Here is a 17,777-nt window from a genome sequence, read left to right as displayed (position 1 = left end):
TCTTCCCTGCATAATAATAAATCCTTTAATACGTCGAACGGGTCCCATAACTTTCCAGCTGCTTGCAGTCATTAAAACTTAGGCCCATCCTGTAACAAGTCTGGGCTCATATCTGATTCAGAACTTTCCCTCTCCGTCACTGCAAGTCAGGCCTGTAACATGAGGGATTGGAGTGTGAAGGGAGCTATGCTTTTATTGCCATGCCACCTCCATGCTCAGACTCCAAATCCTTTGGGGAAGGGAGGAGGGGAGTATTGGTGAAGGACAAACATTTCTTTACCTAACAGGAGTCATGGAAATCCTCTCTCTGGCCAACCCTGACTGGCCAGCAAGGCTAGGCATGTTGGGAAGTGCCCAAAGTTGACTCTCCTGTGGGGTTCACGAGTGTATTGACTAGAGGATACCAGAAGTTCCTCCCCACAATATGGCTCACGCTACATGGATCCCCTGATGTGGGGGTCCTACTCTGGCTCCGTCTCTTCTGTCCTCGCAAATCCCGTCATAAGAGGTCCATCCAACAGCCCTGTTGTGGGGGTTGTGGGGGTCCCCGTATCGTGTGGGTGGCCCACGTATATGGAGTTTCAGCAAAAGGGCTCGGAACCAGCCACCTCCCGTGGAGTACCCTCAACCCACTAGAGACTCAAGTACACCTCCCAGGCCAGTCGGTGCTTGGAAGGCCAAGGCCTCCTCCTCAGCTCTGCGGGCTCCTTCCAATCCCTCCTCCTTTCAGCAAGTCTGAGGCCCAGGGTGTGAGATGCCAATCTCCCCGCCTTGCAGGGAGCTGCACACCCAGCTTCACAAATGATTGTCCGAGGGGTCCTTTCATTTGATGTGAGGGAAGGAAAAGCACCCTCGTGCTCCCTCGGGGGAGGTAGCAATCCCCTTGTACCGTGAGCACCGCACTCCCGACAAGGCCAATGACCAAAACCTCCCCGTCTCTTGGCACCTTACGGAAACTGACAGCATCCCCCTTTCAGTGCTTTCATCCTGTGTTGATGTGGTAGCAGCAGTGGCCAGGAAGTCTACCCTCTCCTCACAGGCCCCGGAGGGAGGTGCCTGGCTTCCCTTGGCCCCTTCTTAAAAGGTAGTAGGGCTTGTAGTCACAAGTCTGGGACAGCATCTGCTCCTGTGTCTGTCTCCCCAGCTAAACTGTGTGCTCCTTAAAGACAGAGACTATGTCCAATTCCTCAGTGTATCCCAATCCCTAGCACAGCCCCAGATGTATGACAGGTCCTCCATAAGTAGAGACTGCTTGAAGTGGGATTGAAAGAATAATTAATGGATGGATGGATAAATGGACAAGTGATGATAGATAGATAGATAGATAGATACATAGATAGATAGATAGATAGAATTGATAGATATGAGATGGATGGATGGATAGAGAGATAGATACATATAATTGATAGATATGAGATGGATGGATGGATGGATGGATGGATGGATGGATGGATGGAGATAATTGATAGATATGAGATGGATAGATGGATAGATAGTTAGAGATAATTGATAGATATGAGATAGATAGATGGATAGATAGATAGATAGATAGATACATATAATTGATGGTATGAGATGGATGGATGGATGGATGGATGGATAGATAGAGATAATTGATAGATATGAGATGGATAGATGGATAGATAGATAGATATAATTGATAGATATGAGATGGATGGATAGATAGATAGATAGATAGATATAATTGATAGATATGAGATGGATGGATGGATGGATAGAGATAATTGATAGATATGAGATGGATGGATGAATAGATAGATACATATAATTGACGGTATGAGATGGATGGATGGATGGATGGATGGATAGATAGATAGATAGATATAATTGATAGATATAAGATGGATGGATGGATAGATAGATACATATAATTGATGGTATGAGATGGATGGATGGATGGATAGATAGATAGATAGATAGATAGATATAATTGATAGATATAAGATGGATGGATGGATAGATAGATACATATAATTGATGGTATGAGATGGATGGATAGATAGATAGATAGATAGATAGATATAATTGATAGATATAAGATGGATGGATGGATAGATAGATATAATTGATAGATATGAGATGGATGGATGGACGGATAGATAGATAGATAGATAGATAGATAGATATAATTGATAGATATGAGATGGATGGATGGATAGATAGATATAATTGATAGATAGGAGATGGATGGATGGATGGACAGATGGGTAGATAGATAGATAGATAGATAGATAATAGGACCTCTTTCCAGCTCCCATTAAAATTCACAAAATAAACCACCGCTGGTCTTGTGCGTTGATCTCAGCCTGAGACACCACAGGCCACCACGGTAAGAACTTCATTTAAGAGCCACCCTAGAATTGATAGTTTCAGCCTCTTATCAGCCTTTTGTATTCCTTTTCCTTCTCATTCTCTCGGGCTTTATTAACCTCAGATACAAGGATGTTTACATTATACAAAGAAGAAGAAAAAATGAAATACTCTCTTTTTCCATCTAAAATACCTGAATGATGGGGCACCTGGGTGGCTCAGTTGGTTGAGCATCCAACTTCAGCTCAGGTCATGATCTCACAGTTCGTGAGTTCAAGCCCACAAAGGGTTCGCTGCTGTCAGCACAGAGCCCACTTTGGATCCTCTGTCCCTGTCTCTCTCTGCCCCTCCCCTGCTGTGCTCTCTCAAAAATAAAATCAAAAACATTTTTAAAGATGTCACCATTCTGGGATGGTATAAAATAACCCTTAAATAACTGTCAGAATTCCACCCTAGCAGTGCTTTCTAGAAGTCAGATCTGGAGGGGGACAAGGACATAAAACCTGGCCTGCCCATTGCCAAGGCTTTTCATTTACTTCTTCCTAAAGATCCACCTTCCCAGGAACATAATCCATCCTGAGCCATGAAGAAGGACCAGAAATCAAGAAACAGGATGCACTCCTGATCCTCCCACCACCTCCTGTGAAACTAAACAAGTAATTCTATTTGGTTTCCTCATCTATAAAATGAAGAACTTGAACCCTATGAATCTTAAAAGGTATCCACTTCTAAAATTCTATAATTTTAAACTCTAGCTACTTATGACAAGTCTGACAACAATAGAAGCTCGTCTCGAAAGAGAAAGTAATTTCCCAGCCAAGTGTGGTAGGCTGAATAATACCACTCCCCACAAAGAGGCCCATTGTCCTACTCCCTGGATTCTATGAATATGTTACAGTACATGATAAGATAGACTTGGCAGATATAATTAAGGTTACGGACCTTAAGGTAGGGATATTATCCTGAATTATCCAGGTGGGCCCAATCTAATTAATTAATCTAATTAATTCTCTGTGCCCTGAAAAACAGAGAAATTTCCTCAGCTGAGATGTGGCAGAAAGGGAAGTCAGGGATATTTAAAAGGTGAGAGGGACTCCACCCGCCGCTGAGCCACACTGAAAGCATGAGGAGCATGACGGCAGCCCCTAAGAGCATAGCGGACAGCCAGCAAGAAAACCGGGACCTCAGTCCTACAACCACAAGAAACCGAAGTAGGTCAGCAAACCTGAAAGAGCTTGGAGGCAGATTCATCCTAAAAGTCTCCGAAAGAGAAATACAGCCCTGCCCACATGTTGGATCTTTTATCATACTGGCAACCTTCATACTACTCCCTTTGAGAAACTTTTAGCATTCTGGGGCACCTGGGTGGCTCGGTCAGTCAGTTGAGCGTCCAACTTCAGCCGAAGTCATTATCTCACAGTCTGTGAGTTCCAGCCCCACTTCGGGCTCTCTGCTGTCAGTGCAGAACCTGCTTCAGATCCTCTGTCCTCCTCTCTCCCTGCCCCTTCCCCGCTGGCACGTGCGTGCACATGTTCTCTCTTGAAACTAAATAAAACATTTTAAAAAAAGTTTTTTTAAGAAATTTTAAGCATTTTATTACAACTTCCTCTGACCAAAGAATTGGGACTCAATTACCTATTGCATGACCCTATTCCTTCCCCAGTACAATGCTTTTCCTTAGAGAGTGATAACTGTGTGCCAGTCACTATGCTGTGCTAGGTCTGTGTTTTTCAAACCGTGGATCATGACCCACTGATGGGTTTTTAAATTAATTTAGTTGGTCATGACCAAGATTTCTAGTAATATGAAATAGCATAAAACAGAAAATAGCAGTGCATTGCACATAGGAAGGATAACTATTGTTTCATGAAAGTCTTGGTAAAGTGATGTGTGTCTCTCTCTGTGTATATTGAGGAATGCCAACCAATAAAGTAAAAAATGTATTTCCAGGGTGCCTGGGTGGCTTGGTCGGTTAAGCGTCCAACTTCGGCTCAGGTCATGATCTCACAGTCTGTGAGTTCGAGCCCCACGTCGGGCTCTGTGCTGACAGCTCAGAGCCTGGAGCCTGTTTCAGATTCTTTGTCTCCCTCTCTCTGATCCTCCCCTATTCATGCTCTGTCTCTCTCTGTCTCAAAAATAAATAAACGTTAAAAAAAAATTTTTTTAAATGTATTTCCTACTACAGACTATGGTTGAAAAAATTCCAAGTGCTTTCGATTCATCCTATCACTTAATCCTGACAACTAAATATAAGGTAGGTACTGTTATCGCCCTCAGTTTGAAAATAAGAAAACAGGCTGGGGGAAAAAAAAAAAAAGGTTGAGCAACATACTTAGGATCAAGCAGCCAATAAATAGTAGATTTTGGATTCAAATCTAGATCTGGTGACTCAAGTCCATGTTCTTAACCATATGCTGTCTCTCTTTAACAGGATTAAGAAACAAAACAAGAGGTCTTGTCCAAAGCTATGTTCACACCTGTTGGCAAATGGCTTACTACGAAGGGAAGACACATAAATATCCTAGACTAAGGTCCTACCTGCAGAGATCAGCTCTTGAAACCCTTCCGCGTAAATCATATTTAGGATGAAGACTGGTTCGTAATACTTACGGAAATTGGACGTGCAGAAATGATGGCAATGCCAATGAAGTAGCAGCAATATTTTCCCCCATTGTTGCAGTCAGCACTTGGCAAGGAATTAGCGTCTCTCTCGAAGGTGTTTGGGCTCCCCCAACACTATTCATTTCATCTTTCCATGACACATTGATTCTCCCAAACCAAACCCTCCCCCCCCCCCAACTCCCTACTCCTACCCATCTGGGCAGGCAGCGGGCATGCTGAGCCATGCAGTCTTTCCAGCGGCCAGCCACCCTGCCATGTTCAAGCTGTGCGCTCACGACCTCCCCGAACCCACCCGCACACGCGGCAGTGGAAACGGAGACGTTGACTCCAAAAGCCTTCACGGTGTCTTTCGTAAATTGTGCACGTCCTTAGAAATAGAATGTGAGCATTCTCTAACATTGCTCTTTCTGTCCTACACTTCCATGTCTGTCCCCCCCACAGTTTGCTTCTGGCAATCTGACTACATGAGAGCATCATGGAACAAATCAAACACATAAAGCCATCAAGCCATACTTGGATTTCTTCCTCATAATTTCTTTTATTTTTTTTTTTGAAAGAGAGAGAGAGAGGGTGCAAGTGAGTGAGGGTCAGAGAAAGAGGGAGAGAGAGAATCCCATGAGGGGCAGAGAGAGGGGGAGAGAGAGAAAGAGAAGTGGGGCTTCACCCGAAGCAGGGCTTGTGTTTACCCGATGTGGGACTCAAACTCACAAACTGTAAGATCATGACCTGAGCAAAGTCGGATGCTTAATGACTGAGCCACCCAGGCACCCTCCTCCTCATAGTTTCTAGTATTGGCATTAGAAACATAGGTAGAAAAATATTTTAAAGAAGTGTGATTTATTTTTCCTGATATCATCTTCTTATCTTTCCTACTTTTTTGTGGGAAGAAATCTATTACGGAGGGACATATCACAAAGAAACTCCTGAGAATCATTAGAAATTATCCAGTCTCAACTGGCCAAATGATACAGATTGCTATAGAAGTTAAAACCAATTCTTTTCCCTGTGCCATGTGGCAGGTTGAATGGCCTGTCGGCTTTTCGAGTGGTTTTGCAGATCAGACCCAGGCAGGTAAGAATGATTATAAGTATGATTCCCTTTACACTCCAACACGAGTTCTGCCCCTTTGCAAGGATGGAAGAAAAAATGAAAGGCTTAACTGTGCAGCCAAGGCTTGGATCACAGTGACCAGCCAGACGACCTCACCCCTACAATTACCCCCTGTGAAAATCTGCACAGGAATAAAAACAAACCCAAAATTTGGCACCTGAGTGCCACGCATGTCAAAGGAGTAGAGTGTGTTCCTTTAAATTACATTATGATGAGTAAGGCCCTGATTCCTTCAATCCTTCCCATGGAGGTTTGCAGGGGACAAGTGAGTCCCTTTTATATAAACTGAGGAAGTCTTCATTCACAGCCAGAGACAAAATGCAGCCCCTCTGTGGAGCCGAAGAGCCTCGCTGACTACAGGGATGCCAGCCTGGAGGCCAGAGTTCACCACCTCCCCCATCCCCGAAGACCCTTAGAACTGCAGTTAATGAGGTGGCCATAAAAAGCATCCAAAAGTCATTACAAGCCCTCGTGGGTTTCTCCCCTGAGTAAAGGGAATCTAGTCCTCGAGCAGAATGCCTGAAGAATGGCGGGTTGAGAGAACAGGATTCTTTCTGGGCCTCCGAGCTTTCAATCACAATCCCTGGGTGGCCGGGTAATGATTTGGAGTTACCTTCAAGCAACCAGTTCAATCATTTTGACCGACGCAAGGTAGATTATTTGGCCAAGCATAAATCAATCAAATCTGATGTTCACATTGATCGGCGAGTCCCATCACCTCAGCGCGAGCCAGTTGAGAACAAAGGCACATCCTTGGTGGAATTCAGAAGGATAACAAATTTCTCAGATAGGGGACAAAACCAGTTTCTGACACAAAGACTAATGGATCGTTTCTGGCAGCCAGACAGCCGGCAACCAACCACAAGCCTCAAGACCCAGCAATCGCCCTGGGTGCTGCTTCTGGGGATTCCTCGGGCCTGTGCATTTTCGGGAGCTCTCCCCGCTCCCCCTCCCACCCCCCCACCCCCGCCCTAACGTACTGACTGTACTCTGACCTCACCCTGGGGCAGCCTGGACCACTTCATTTGTTAAAAATACCCCAGAACCGTCCTAATTTCAGAAAAAGTGGCACAGTTGTAGCCAATGGTGATGTTGTCGAGGAAGCCAGCAGATCAGGCAGCACAGATTCTGGCCCAGTAACGCAATTAGCTGGAAGAGCCTTCTGCCCCTGGAAAGGCTTTCTGAGCTTCTAGGCATAAGGGACATAAGGAAACATGCCTAGGGGCCTTCGTGGGGACCATCTAATCTCTTCGTGGCAACAGAGCCCAAAAGAGAAAAAACAAAATGTAGATACATAGAGGGTTCATCCCACCGATTCCGCCTTCTTTTCTCAACCACCCTCCCCACCACATGCCGATGGAAACGAGAAACATAGGCTTTCTTAGAAAAAGAGCTAAAACTCCAGTCTTACCCATCACCTATCATCTTAGCACTACCCTAATTCTTCCAGCAATGAAGCATGACAGTTGAATCCGCCAGCGACTTTACCCTCCCTTGACCTTGGCAACACTAAAAGAGCACCACTTTCCCACTGATCCGAGAGTAACTATTTGAATAATTACTCTAGATAATCACCACAAATAAACTTTCCCTCTCTAATAGTAGCTGTTCCATTTCTGGATTCAATGTTATTCACCTTCTTCCAAATAAACATCATTTCCCAATGCCTGGAAAGTTCCAATCTTGTTCCAAATTTACATATTACTTTTCCATTATCTCAGGGCAGCAATAATAATAATAATAATAACAGTTACAACATCTTCCTTCTCCTAGAAGAATCCTGGCCACTTCTTGCACTTTTCTGGTTTGGAATTCTCTTATGGGCTTATTTTTTTTCTTTCTCCTCCTCCTCCTTAGTGGAAAATGTTACTTCTAGCTGCTGGATTTAATTTAATTTAATTTAATTACAGCATTTTCCACACATGCCCACAGGCTCTTGGTAATAGTTGCATTTTTAATAAATCTAATATATAATAATGACTTTGTTTTTAATTTTCCACTGAGAGTTGGATCCTAGGTTGAATACAGAGCTCCAGACAGGGGCGTCTGGTTCACTCCATGTGATTGAGTTTCAGGGAACCGAGGGGCTCCTAATTGGAAAATGGCTGTGCCTTCAACCTCTATCCACACACACCTGTGTTTAATGTCCTCAGCAAACATCCCATAGGATGTGAAATGACCAGTCTTGAGACAAAATGATCAAATAGGTTGTGCAGGCATTCCTCAGGCTGGACTATGAAAGGAAAATGGAGGCGTGTAGACGTTCCCTGGCCAAGACCATTATAAAAAATGATTTTGTGAACAGCACTCCTCGATGAAGGCCTTTACTCAGGGACCTGCTGCTCTCCACCTGTAGCCACATCATTGGGCCTGTTCAGAGAGGTAATTAAATATAATCCAACCAAAAGATGAATCCTATGACCTTTACAAAGACCATTCCATAAGCACTGTCAATGTTCATTGCTTGGCTGCTTGATGACTGCTGGTCCATGCTCAGTTAATCCAGCTATATGATAAATAACAAAGCTTAGGGTTTTTCTTTCCTTGTCTTCCTGCTCTATCCCAGGTGCCCGGTAGAGAGCCCAAGACCACAATAGGCTCTCGATACTATAGAAGGTTACTTTTATTGGGTGCTTACCACGCATCAGACCCCATTCTAAGCATGTCACCTGTATTACTTCATACAAGCTTCTCACTCTACAGATGAAGAAATGGAGACCTACAGAGTCTAGACGACTTGCTCAAGTTTGCCCTGCTGGTAAATGTCAGAATCTTCCAACTGCAGAGTCTAAGCTGTTAACCACCGGGCTGCGCCTACCAACTAAAGCCCAGCAGAGCAAAATCTGTAGCAAAACACTCAGAAAGTCCTCCACTGTCTTAATAGACGGGCGCCCTCTTGGGGCCAAGCATAACAGACCCATACTCTCCTAGCCAGTAATTGAGATCTGCTCATTGAAAACTTCGCCATGGATTCCAAGCAGCTCTTAGAAAACTGAACAAGCGAGACAAGCCAGAGCTTCCAAATGAAGCTAAGAGGCTGTTGCAGCCTTTCTCACTTACCTACCACCGGGGAGCAGTTTTCAACAAGATGGCGTAGGGGAGCAGTTCCCCCACGGTACCCTGGCGACCTTCTGTGGATCCACTAGACCATGCAGCTAAAGGCTTGAAGCACAGGTCGTCTGAGTCATCTCAAAGCGTCTCACGATCTTCCCAGAACACAAGAGCACGGGAGGCCCGTGAGGAGATGCTACCAGGCCATTGCCCACTCACCTCCCTGCCTCCCCTGGGAGGCTGTCACGAGACAGCTCATCATGGCCTCCCAGGGTCTGATGAGGTATGGGGTCTTTGGGAGTGCCTCCCTCAACGCGGAAATGTAGAATATAAATCTACGTGGCTGCACTCTAGGGTTGGCCCTTGGGCAATGGGGGATCCATAACTCGCGTTGCCCTTCCTTGTGTGAGCGGTGAGGAGCTGCATACCTATTGTCCCTTTTGTTGTATGTGTAAGTAGCAAATGATCTGAATGGGAACATGGCTTGTTTTATCGGTAGCAGCCTAATCAGTCAGGCCTTGGCCTTACATTGTGTCTGGTGTGTGTCTGACAAACCGTCCCATCCAATGTGTCACCTGCTCAGACAATGTAATGGAAATAAACCAAAAAGAATGTGTAAATAAGTGCTCTCGTTTCAACTGACAGTGAAAACTAATACCCCCTCCCCCAGAAAATTTATATATATGTATTAAAGACGCACACACACATTTCTCCTAAAAATATCCCTGAGAGAAATAAAAAAGCTGCTAACCTAGGGGCATTTGCCTCTGTTTGTCCTTTGTTGAGCAAGCTAGCAGTAATTTGGGAAAATAAATGCAAATGCATTCAGCTCAACAAAATTAATATTTATTTTCTATAAACAAACTCAGTAGAATTCTCAGTGGGCACTTATTTTCACAGCAGAATTTAAAATTAATTATCAATTCTGGATTTCAGAATCTGTGTGAATCCAAATGCTAAGATGCGTCTAAGGACAGATCCCATTTGCTCATCAGGTCTCACATGGGCCATAACAATCAAAAGAACGCAGGGAACTCCCTGTTATATGGCAGGATTTGAGAATGAACTGTTCTGGTTAATAAATACAAAGATTGCCAATTTTCAAATAGTTATGTTCAAAGAATATGTGGAAAAAGGATTAACACTGAAAGTGCCATGAACTTATTTTGAACTACTTTTGATGATTCAAGAGTCACTTACAAGACAAAGGAAATGAATAATTATTAAGTGACCTAATTACCAAAGAATAGAGAGGAAAAAACAGTAAGGGAGACCGTTCTTGTCCTAAAGACCCAGACAATCTGTTGGAGACAAGGCTTTCATTAATCGCACTAGAAAACAAAGTAGCAGCAGCAAGAGCCTCAGAATTACCTCTGGGAAAACCAATTCTCATCCATCAGATAGGCTAGGGGCGGTTGAAGATTATCTGATGAAAGAATGGCCACATTTTCGCTTTTTAATTTTTTCAAGGGCCCTTCCAGTTCGCCACATTGATCAGCTGTTATAAATCCCAGGTATAATTGGCCTCATGGACAGCGTATACAAAGGAAAGTTAAATCACTCCCTTCTGCAAAATATAAATGTGTCTGACACACCTAATCTCACTGGGATACTCACCCACAAAATAAGTTACTACGAAGTCATCAACCTTTCCAGTTGGACTCCTTAACTTTGTTTTATTAAGAATGATGTCATGCACTACTCCTTAGTTTCTTTAAAAAAAAAAAAAAAAAAACAAAACTGCATTTCTTTCCCCATAGAAACATCTAACCATAAAGATAGTCTTCAGGCTGCAGCCATTTGAAATTTATCCAGTAGTATTCAAACACATGAGGGAGAAGGCCAGAGAGGGGAGAAGGGGTGGGGAAGAGGAAGATAAATAAACAGATGCCAGAAACAGGAGTTCTCCTTATGAAGCCCTTCAGAGGGAAGCCGCTCTGGTAAATACTTAACAAACACCTCATTTCATCTCATTTCACAAGTTCAAGTCATAGAGTTTATTGTCTCTATTTAGTGATTGGGAAGCTAGCTTTGAAGGGTGTGAGTAAATGAGCCAAGATCAAAATGTCTCACACCTTGGCCTAAGTCTCTTGCCCTGCCTGGCCCCAGCCGCTGTGCACTGGTACCCAGAACCGAGTGAGCAATTTGCAGACTTCGTATAATGCCCAGGGTCTTCAGCCAAGACGTCAACACCTCTGAGCTCCTGACTCTCGTGGCAGGACAAGGGGGCCTGAAATGGGGACAAAACAACAACAGGGAGACCGGGAAGAGCCAGGCTGCTACAATGGGCCAACCTGTTTCTCCTTCCCGCTAAACTCCTACCAGTTTAAGGACAGATGTCCTTTCTGCTTAAGTTTCATCCCCTAAGTTCCTAGGTTGCTGCTTTGGGCACAGGGGGCTTAGAAAAGCTTCGTCAAACTGACCTTCACAATTCTTTCTGCTCCTAGAACAGGTTTATCCAGTGAATGGGAACACAATCGGACGTAACCAAAACACACCTTTCTCCATTTCCCTAATGCCTCCCAAACCCACCCTGTAACCAAGTCCTTTCTCTGTCCCCACATGTCACCTTGGGCAGATCCCATGCCTTTTCCCAAGCACTCTTAGAAGATATAACATGTAATTGATAAGCACCCAACACCAGTCCAGATTAACATTACATCCAAATTTCTAGGTAGTTGGAAATTGTCCCCCTCATCTCTGCCTGCCCCCCCCCCACACTGGCCCAATCACTGAGGCCATGGGGGAGGGGAAGGTGGTTCCCATTGCTGATCTACTTTCTCTCCAATCTGGTACCTGCTGTTCCTCTAGTATCAGGCCCAGGAAGAAATAATAAGAGGCCTGGAGCAAGAAAGTCACATTTGAACAGTTTCATATTTGGCATCCAGCATACTCTCTTTTTCATAGATCTTTGTGGGTTCTTTAGAGACCTCTCTGTTGAGACACCGGGGTTCAGCCAGTTAAGCGTCTGACTCTTGATTTCAGCCCAGGTCATGATCTCACGGTTCATGAGTTTGAGTCCCGAATTCTCTCTCTCTCACGCTCTCTTTGCCCCTCCCCCACTCACACTATCTCTGTCTCTCTCAAATAAATAAGAACCTTTAAGCAAATAGTTTAAAAAAAAAAAAAAAAAAGACCTGTCTCCTTAACAAGGGCCATGCTTTGCCTCCTGCTGTTCCCCTACGACAGGTCCATAGACATGGGGTTGTGAGCATTCAACCCCTCTGTGCAGTTCCTATGCCTCTCCAGCAGGTTCTACCAGGAGTAGAACAGTCCCTTGCATTGGCTCCCCACTGGGTTCCCAGAAAACCTGCCCATTTCCCACTGTTTGTGTAGATAGAAACTATTCCCAGAACCTCTTCTGTGTCCTACCAACCAGGTGCAGGCCCAGCCTCAAACTGCTGACTTCACACTTCCCCTGGAGGTGTCCTAACCATGTCTTTTATTTTCTGTTTTCTGATGCTTGAGCATCTGAGGACTTGCTGACCCCTAAGAGACTGAGCCTCGTAGCATTAGCCAGTTCCTAGAGATGGTAAATAATTTACCTGTGGGGGCAACTTCACATGCAAACCAACCAATAGAGCCCACATCTCCACACACCTCCTCCATCAGACCCTTATCCACCAGACTACGATTTACCTGCCCTAATCACACCAGAATCAGACACCAATCAAGTAGAGACAACCTCTAGGCCCAGAGCCCACTGAAATTATTCATACTGGCTAATTCTAAATCTGCTTACTCTGCCTCACTGTTCCTTCCTACAGAAACCATGAAAAAGTCTCTTACCCATAGTTTGTCCTTGTGCCTGTTGACTAATCTGGTGCCTCCCTGTGTGTGCCCACCCCCATGGTGTAGCATGCCCTGTCCTCTTGGGAACTCTGAGTAACAGCCTATCTTTTCAATGACAAGAGTCTCCTGATCTGCTAGTCTTATTATACCTCGCATTTTCTATTAATACACTATATTTTACACAGAAGGGCATCAAACACCAGACCCTCTGTTTCCCAAGCTCCCGGGAACATTTACTCAATTCTCTGAGGCCCCGTGCTTGGCTTAAGTTGCAGGGACTCATGTTCAACCCACTCCCCTGGGGAGGAGTAAGGACAGGCTACAACCCTCACCAAAGGAATTCATACTCTCCAGTCTCTCTTTGAACAACCTCCAACGTCTTTCATAACCTTGAGGTAAGTGATAAGTGAAAGGTAACAGAATCATCATTATCAGCTCCGGGCATTGGCTAAAATGAACACGAAAGGGTCTCATTTTAATATCCCCTCACACAGGCCTCTTGGCTCCATGGGTCTCTCCATTTTGGAGCCTTTGGAGAGTCAAAGTTCTCAAAGTTATGTCTAGAAGGAGCTTCAGTCATCAGCTACGAACTCACTCTCGTTTTACACATGGAGAAACTGAAGCCTTCCATTAGCGCAGTTTTTGTTCCAAAGTCTCACAGGAAATTAGAAGAAAGCATAAAGAAGGAAACAGATAAATAAACCAAAGCAAAGCAAAATAATCCAAGGGCAGCAATAATAAAAACCCCACCTAAAAGCTGGCCTTGTATTAATGTACCAAGGTAGACATCAGCTTCCCCGAGTAGGGGCTCGGTCTCTGTGTTCCAACGGGCCCCTGTGCACATGTCACTGTGACCCCTTGTTGTCGCTGTTGTCTTGCCCCTTGTCTCCTTCCTAGGCCCTGAGCTGCTTGAGGACAGGATCCAACTTGGCTTCAAAAATCCATCAAAAATTATGGGGCACCTGGGTGGCCCAGTCAGTTAAGCTTCCGACTCTTGATTTCAACTCAGGTCATGATTCCAGGTCATGAAATCGAGCCCCATGTCAGGCTCTGTGCTGACAAACCAGAGCCTGCTTGGAATTCTCTCTCTCCCTCTCTCTCTGACCCTTCCCCACTCATACTCCCAGGCACACATGTGCTCACTCGCTCCCTCTCTCCCTCTCTCTCAAAATAAATAAATGAACATTCTTTTAAAAAAGATCCTGGAATAAAAAAATATGAACAAGATGTGGTTCCTGCCCTCAAAGAGCTTGCAATCTAATTTCAGCAGGTAGAGGATGAGGGGGATGAAAATAAACAGATAATGTCAATATAAAGCAGTAAAACTAATCACTGCAGGACGTCCAAGATCATATGTGAGCGTAAGAGGATAGCCAATCAGGCGAAGGAGGTCTTCCTGCAGAATGACAGCTTTGTCTTAAAGGATGAATAGGAGTTAACATGTAACACTTGGAAAAGGAAGGGACGTCAGAAGGGTGCTTGGGGCAGGAGGCAGGGACTGAGACTAATGTCACGCTATGTGCCCAGAACCACCAGTTACTTGATCTCCTGGAGAGTCGAGCTCAAGGCCAGGAGCAATGGCAAGTAGGTGACGAGGCAGCCTGGGTAGAGGAAGGGAGCAGTGGGCCACATGAAAGAGAGTGCTGCAGATAGGAACACAACTGCACACGTGTAGACTCCTGACAAGCTATGCTTTTCTAAATGTATCAAGTCAAATTCCCATTCTTGGTCCCACTTCATTTAGCTCCGTGGATTCCAGAACCTGCAAAACCGATTTGATCTGGTTTAAATTAAGACAACCTCCGATGAATCAGGCCAATTGGTTACCCTAATTGCTCATGTCGCCATTATTCCAGCCTAGTGTTGTATGTGGGCCTCCTGAAGGCACCAGAACAGAACCAGGAAGAACTCTTTACCGAGTTGAGATCTTGGCAAATCCTTTCTGTGCTACGTTTTATGTGGCGAAAAATAAAATGGTTTTAATTATTTGCTAACTATGGTGCCTCCTCCTCTAAAATGTAATGCGGATTTAATCCGGGAAGTTCAAACTGGCATACATTTATTTCATCACATTCCGTAGGGATTGATTTAGGGAATAATTTTACTCAGTGGTGGAAACAAAAAAAGTACGCAGGCCTGAAAATTCAAACTCCACCGGCCAACAGGCAACTGGTTTACGGTATGCAAAGGCCTTAGCAGGCATCCCCACGGAAATCATTTTCCCTTCTCCACTTTGAATTAGTCCTTTGGAGCTTTAAAACTTAAAATCAGAAGTTTCCTTTTACCAAGGGTCAGCCCTGGAAAATTGTTCCCTACCCCACAAAACATACTCCCTTTTGGGATTCCCAAGCTGAAGTTGATTTCCTGAATTTACCAAATGCTTATTCTCATTACTGTTTTACGTCCTCTAATTGAGGAAATTCTCTCTTTCCAAAGGCGTAACTATTTCCAACAAGATCCCACTGTTTCTCTGCAAGAAGCATGCCAGGAGAATTACGGCTATACATTTCAATACTTTCTTATTTCTGCCAGCCAAAGGAAGGAACCTCACCAACATCATCCCCTCCCTCAATCAAGATTTACTTATTTCCACATCGACACAGGAACCAACAGAGAATAACCTGATGATTCCCTTGAAGCAAGAGGCTTGCAGGCCAAAGTTTTAAATTACTGTTATTTATTCCTTCTTCCATCTATTATAAGACATCTCCGCAATTATCTCTATCTCCTCACCCACCCAAGTGAAAAAATTGACTCAGGGCCAAAGGTTGGGGTGGAGGTTGTGGGAGGGGTGGGGTAAGCCATTTTAAAGGAATGCCAAATAACCAAAGCAGTGTATCTAAAGTCAGCAGGATGCTTCTGGAATGGTGTCATAATTACAACTATTATCTCATCAGGTTTGTATAGAAAGCATCATGCTTGAGGAAAAGAAAAGCTCGGAGTTAAAAGGACTCTCTTCACGGTTATAAAACTAGAAAATGGCAAATTATGGAGCTGGAGTCTTGCAGTCTTTAGGCTGCCTGACTCCACACACAGCTCCACAAGGCACAACATTCTTGCCAGTGTGCCTGCCATACTAAAGAGGAAGTGAACACTTCCCGTGCTAAGATCCGACGGGAGCCGTGGTTGCATTTCAACGATATGTGTCCTTCGAGGCATAACAACTGCTGGCCTGGATGGAGAAAAAAGGGAACACCTGGGCACCGTTGTTGGGTTGTAAATTTGGGGAAATTGTGTTGGGGAAACAGTGCGGAGAATCCTCAAGAAATTAAAAATAGAACTGCCATATGATCCAGCAATTGCCCTTCTGGAAATGTGTCCATAGGAGATCAACACACGAACTCGAAAAGATGTCCGCATCCCCACGTTCACGGTGGCATTATTCACAATAGTTAAGACCTGGAAACAACCCAAGCATCCATCCATAGATGAATGGGTAAAGAAATTGCGGTGTATGTACACGAGGGAATATTATTCAGCTGTAAAAAATGAGGAGAGCCTACCATCTGCAACAACATGAATGGACCTTGAGGGCATGCTGCTAAGTGAAATAAGTCAGAGAGAGAAAGACAAATACTATACGACCTCACTTACATGTGGAATCTAAAAAAGCAAGACAGAGCTCGTAGAAAAAGAAATCAGACTTGTGGATACCAGAGGGAAGGGCTGCGGAGGGAGAATTGAAAGGAAGATCATCAAAAGTTACAAACTTTCAGTTAAAAGATAAATAAGCACTCGGGGCGCCTGGGTGGCTCAGTCAGTTGAGCGTCCGACTTCAGCTCAGGTCATGATCTCACAGTCCGTGAGTTCGAGCCCCGCGTCGGGCTCTGGGCTGACAGCTCGGAGCCTGGAGCCTGCTTCAGATTCTGTGTCTCCCTCTCTCTGACCCTCCCCCGTTCATGCTCTGTCTTTCTCTGTCTCAAAAATCAATACAAATTTAAAAATAAATAAATAAATAAATAAGCACTAGATGCGGAATGTACAGCATGAAGACAAGAGATAACACTGCCGTGTGGTACCTGGGAAGCTGTGAAGAGAGTAAATCCTAAGAGTTCTCATCACGAGGAGAATAATTATTTTTAATTTTCTCCTTTCTTCTTTTTTGTTATGCCATTTTGAGATGATGGATGTTAATCAAACATCAAACCGGCTGCAACAAACATTTCACAAAATATATAATTCAAACAATCACGCTGTATGCCTTAAACTTATACAGTGGTATACATCAATTATTTCTCCACAAAACTGAAAAAAACAATTGGGTCCTCAATAATCAGCACTATTAAAATTATATAAACCCCACATTTGTAAAAATCAGCTCAGCCGTTATACCTTATGATACTTTATGACTTGCTAAATAAATTCTTCCTGAACTGAAATGCAGCCCTTCTGTAGCACTATTTCCCTATTCAAATAATTGCACTGACATCCCATTAGCAGATGATGAAGTACAAATGCTTTAGTGAGTATCAAAGCCCTTGATTTTCAAACAGGGACTCAAGGCACTGAACCCGATGGGCCCTTCCGCTTCCCTAAGCTGGAGTAGATTGTGGTGGACCAAAGGGCAGATCTAAGCAGTCTGCTCTATAATGGTTGGAGCTCAAGGATAGTTCCCTTCTGTCTACTGTTGGCATGTTTGGAATTTTACCATAATAAAAAGTATTGTTTTAAATTATAGTCTTATAGTACACTGTCTCCCAAACTTCATAATTTTGGCCTAATTGTATATGTATAATAATACATATAATATTACATATAGTCTTTTTCTTTATATTGACTTTAAACTGACCCACTGTTTTAACAAAACTTGTGCTAATAATAATAATATTCATGAAATCCTAGGTTTAGTATGCTAGCGATATCATCTTCTA

This window comes from Leopardus geoffroyi, chromosome C3 (genome assembly GCF_018350155.1).
Source record: "Leopardus geoffroyi isolate Oge1 chromosome C3, O.geoffroyi_Oge1_pat1.0, whole genome shotgun sequence".
Taxonomy (NCBI): Eukaryota; Metazoa; Chordata; class Mammalia; order Carnivora; family Felidae; genus Leopardus; species Leopardus geoffroyi.
Note: the sequence above shows the minus strand (reverse complement) of the source record.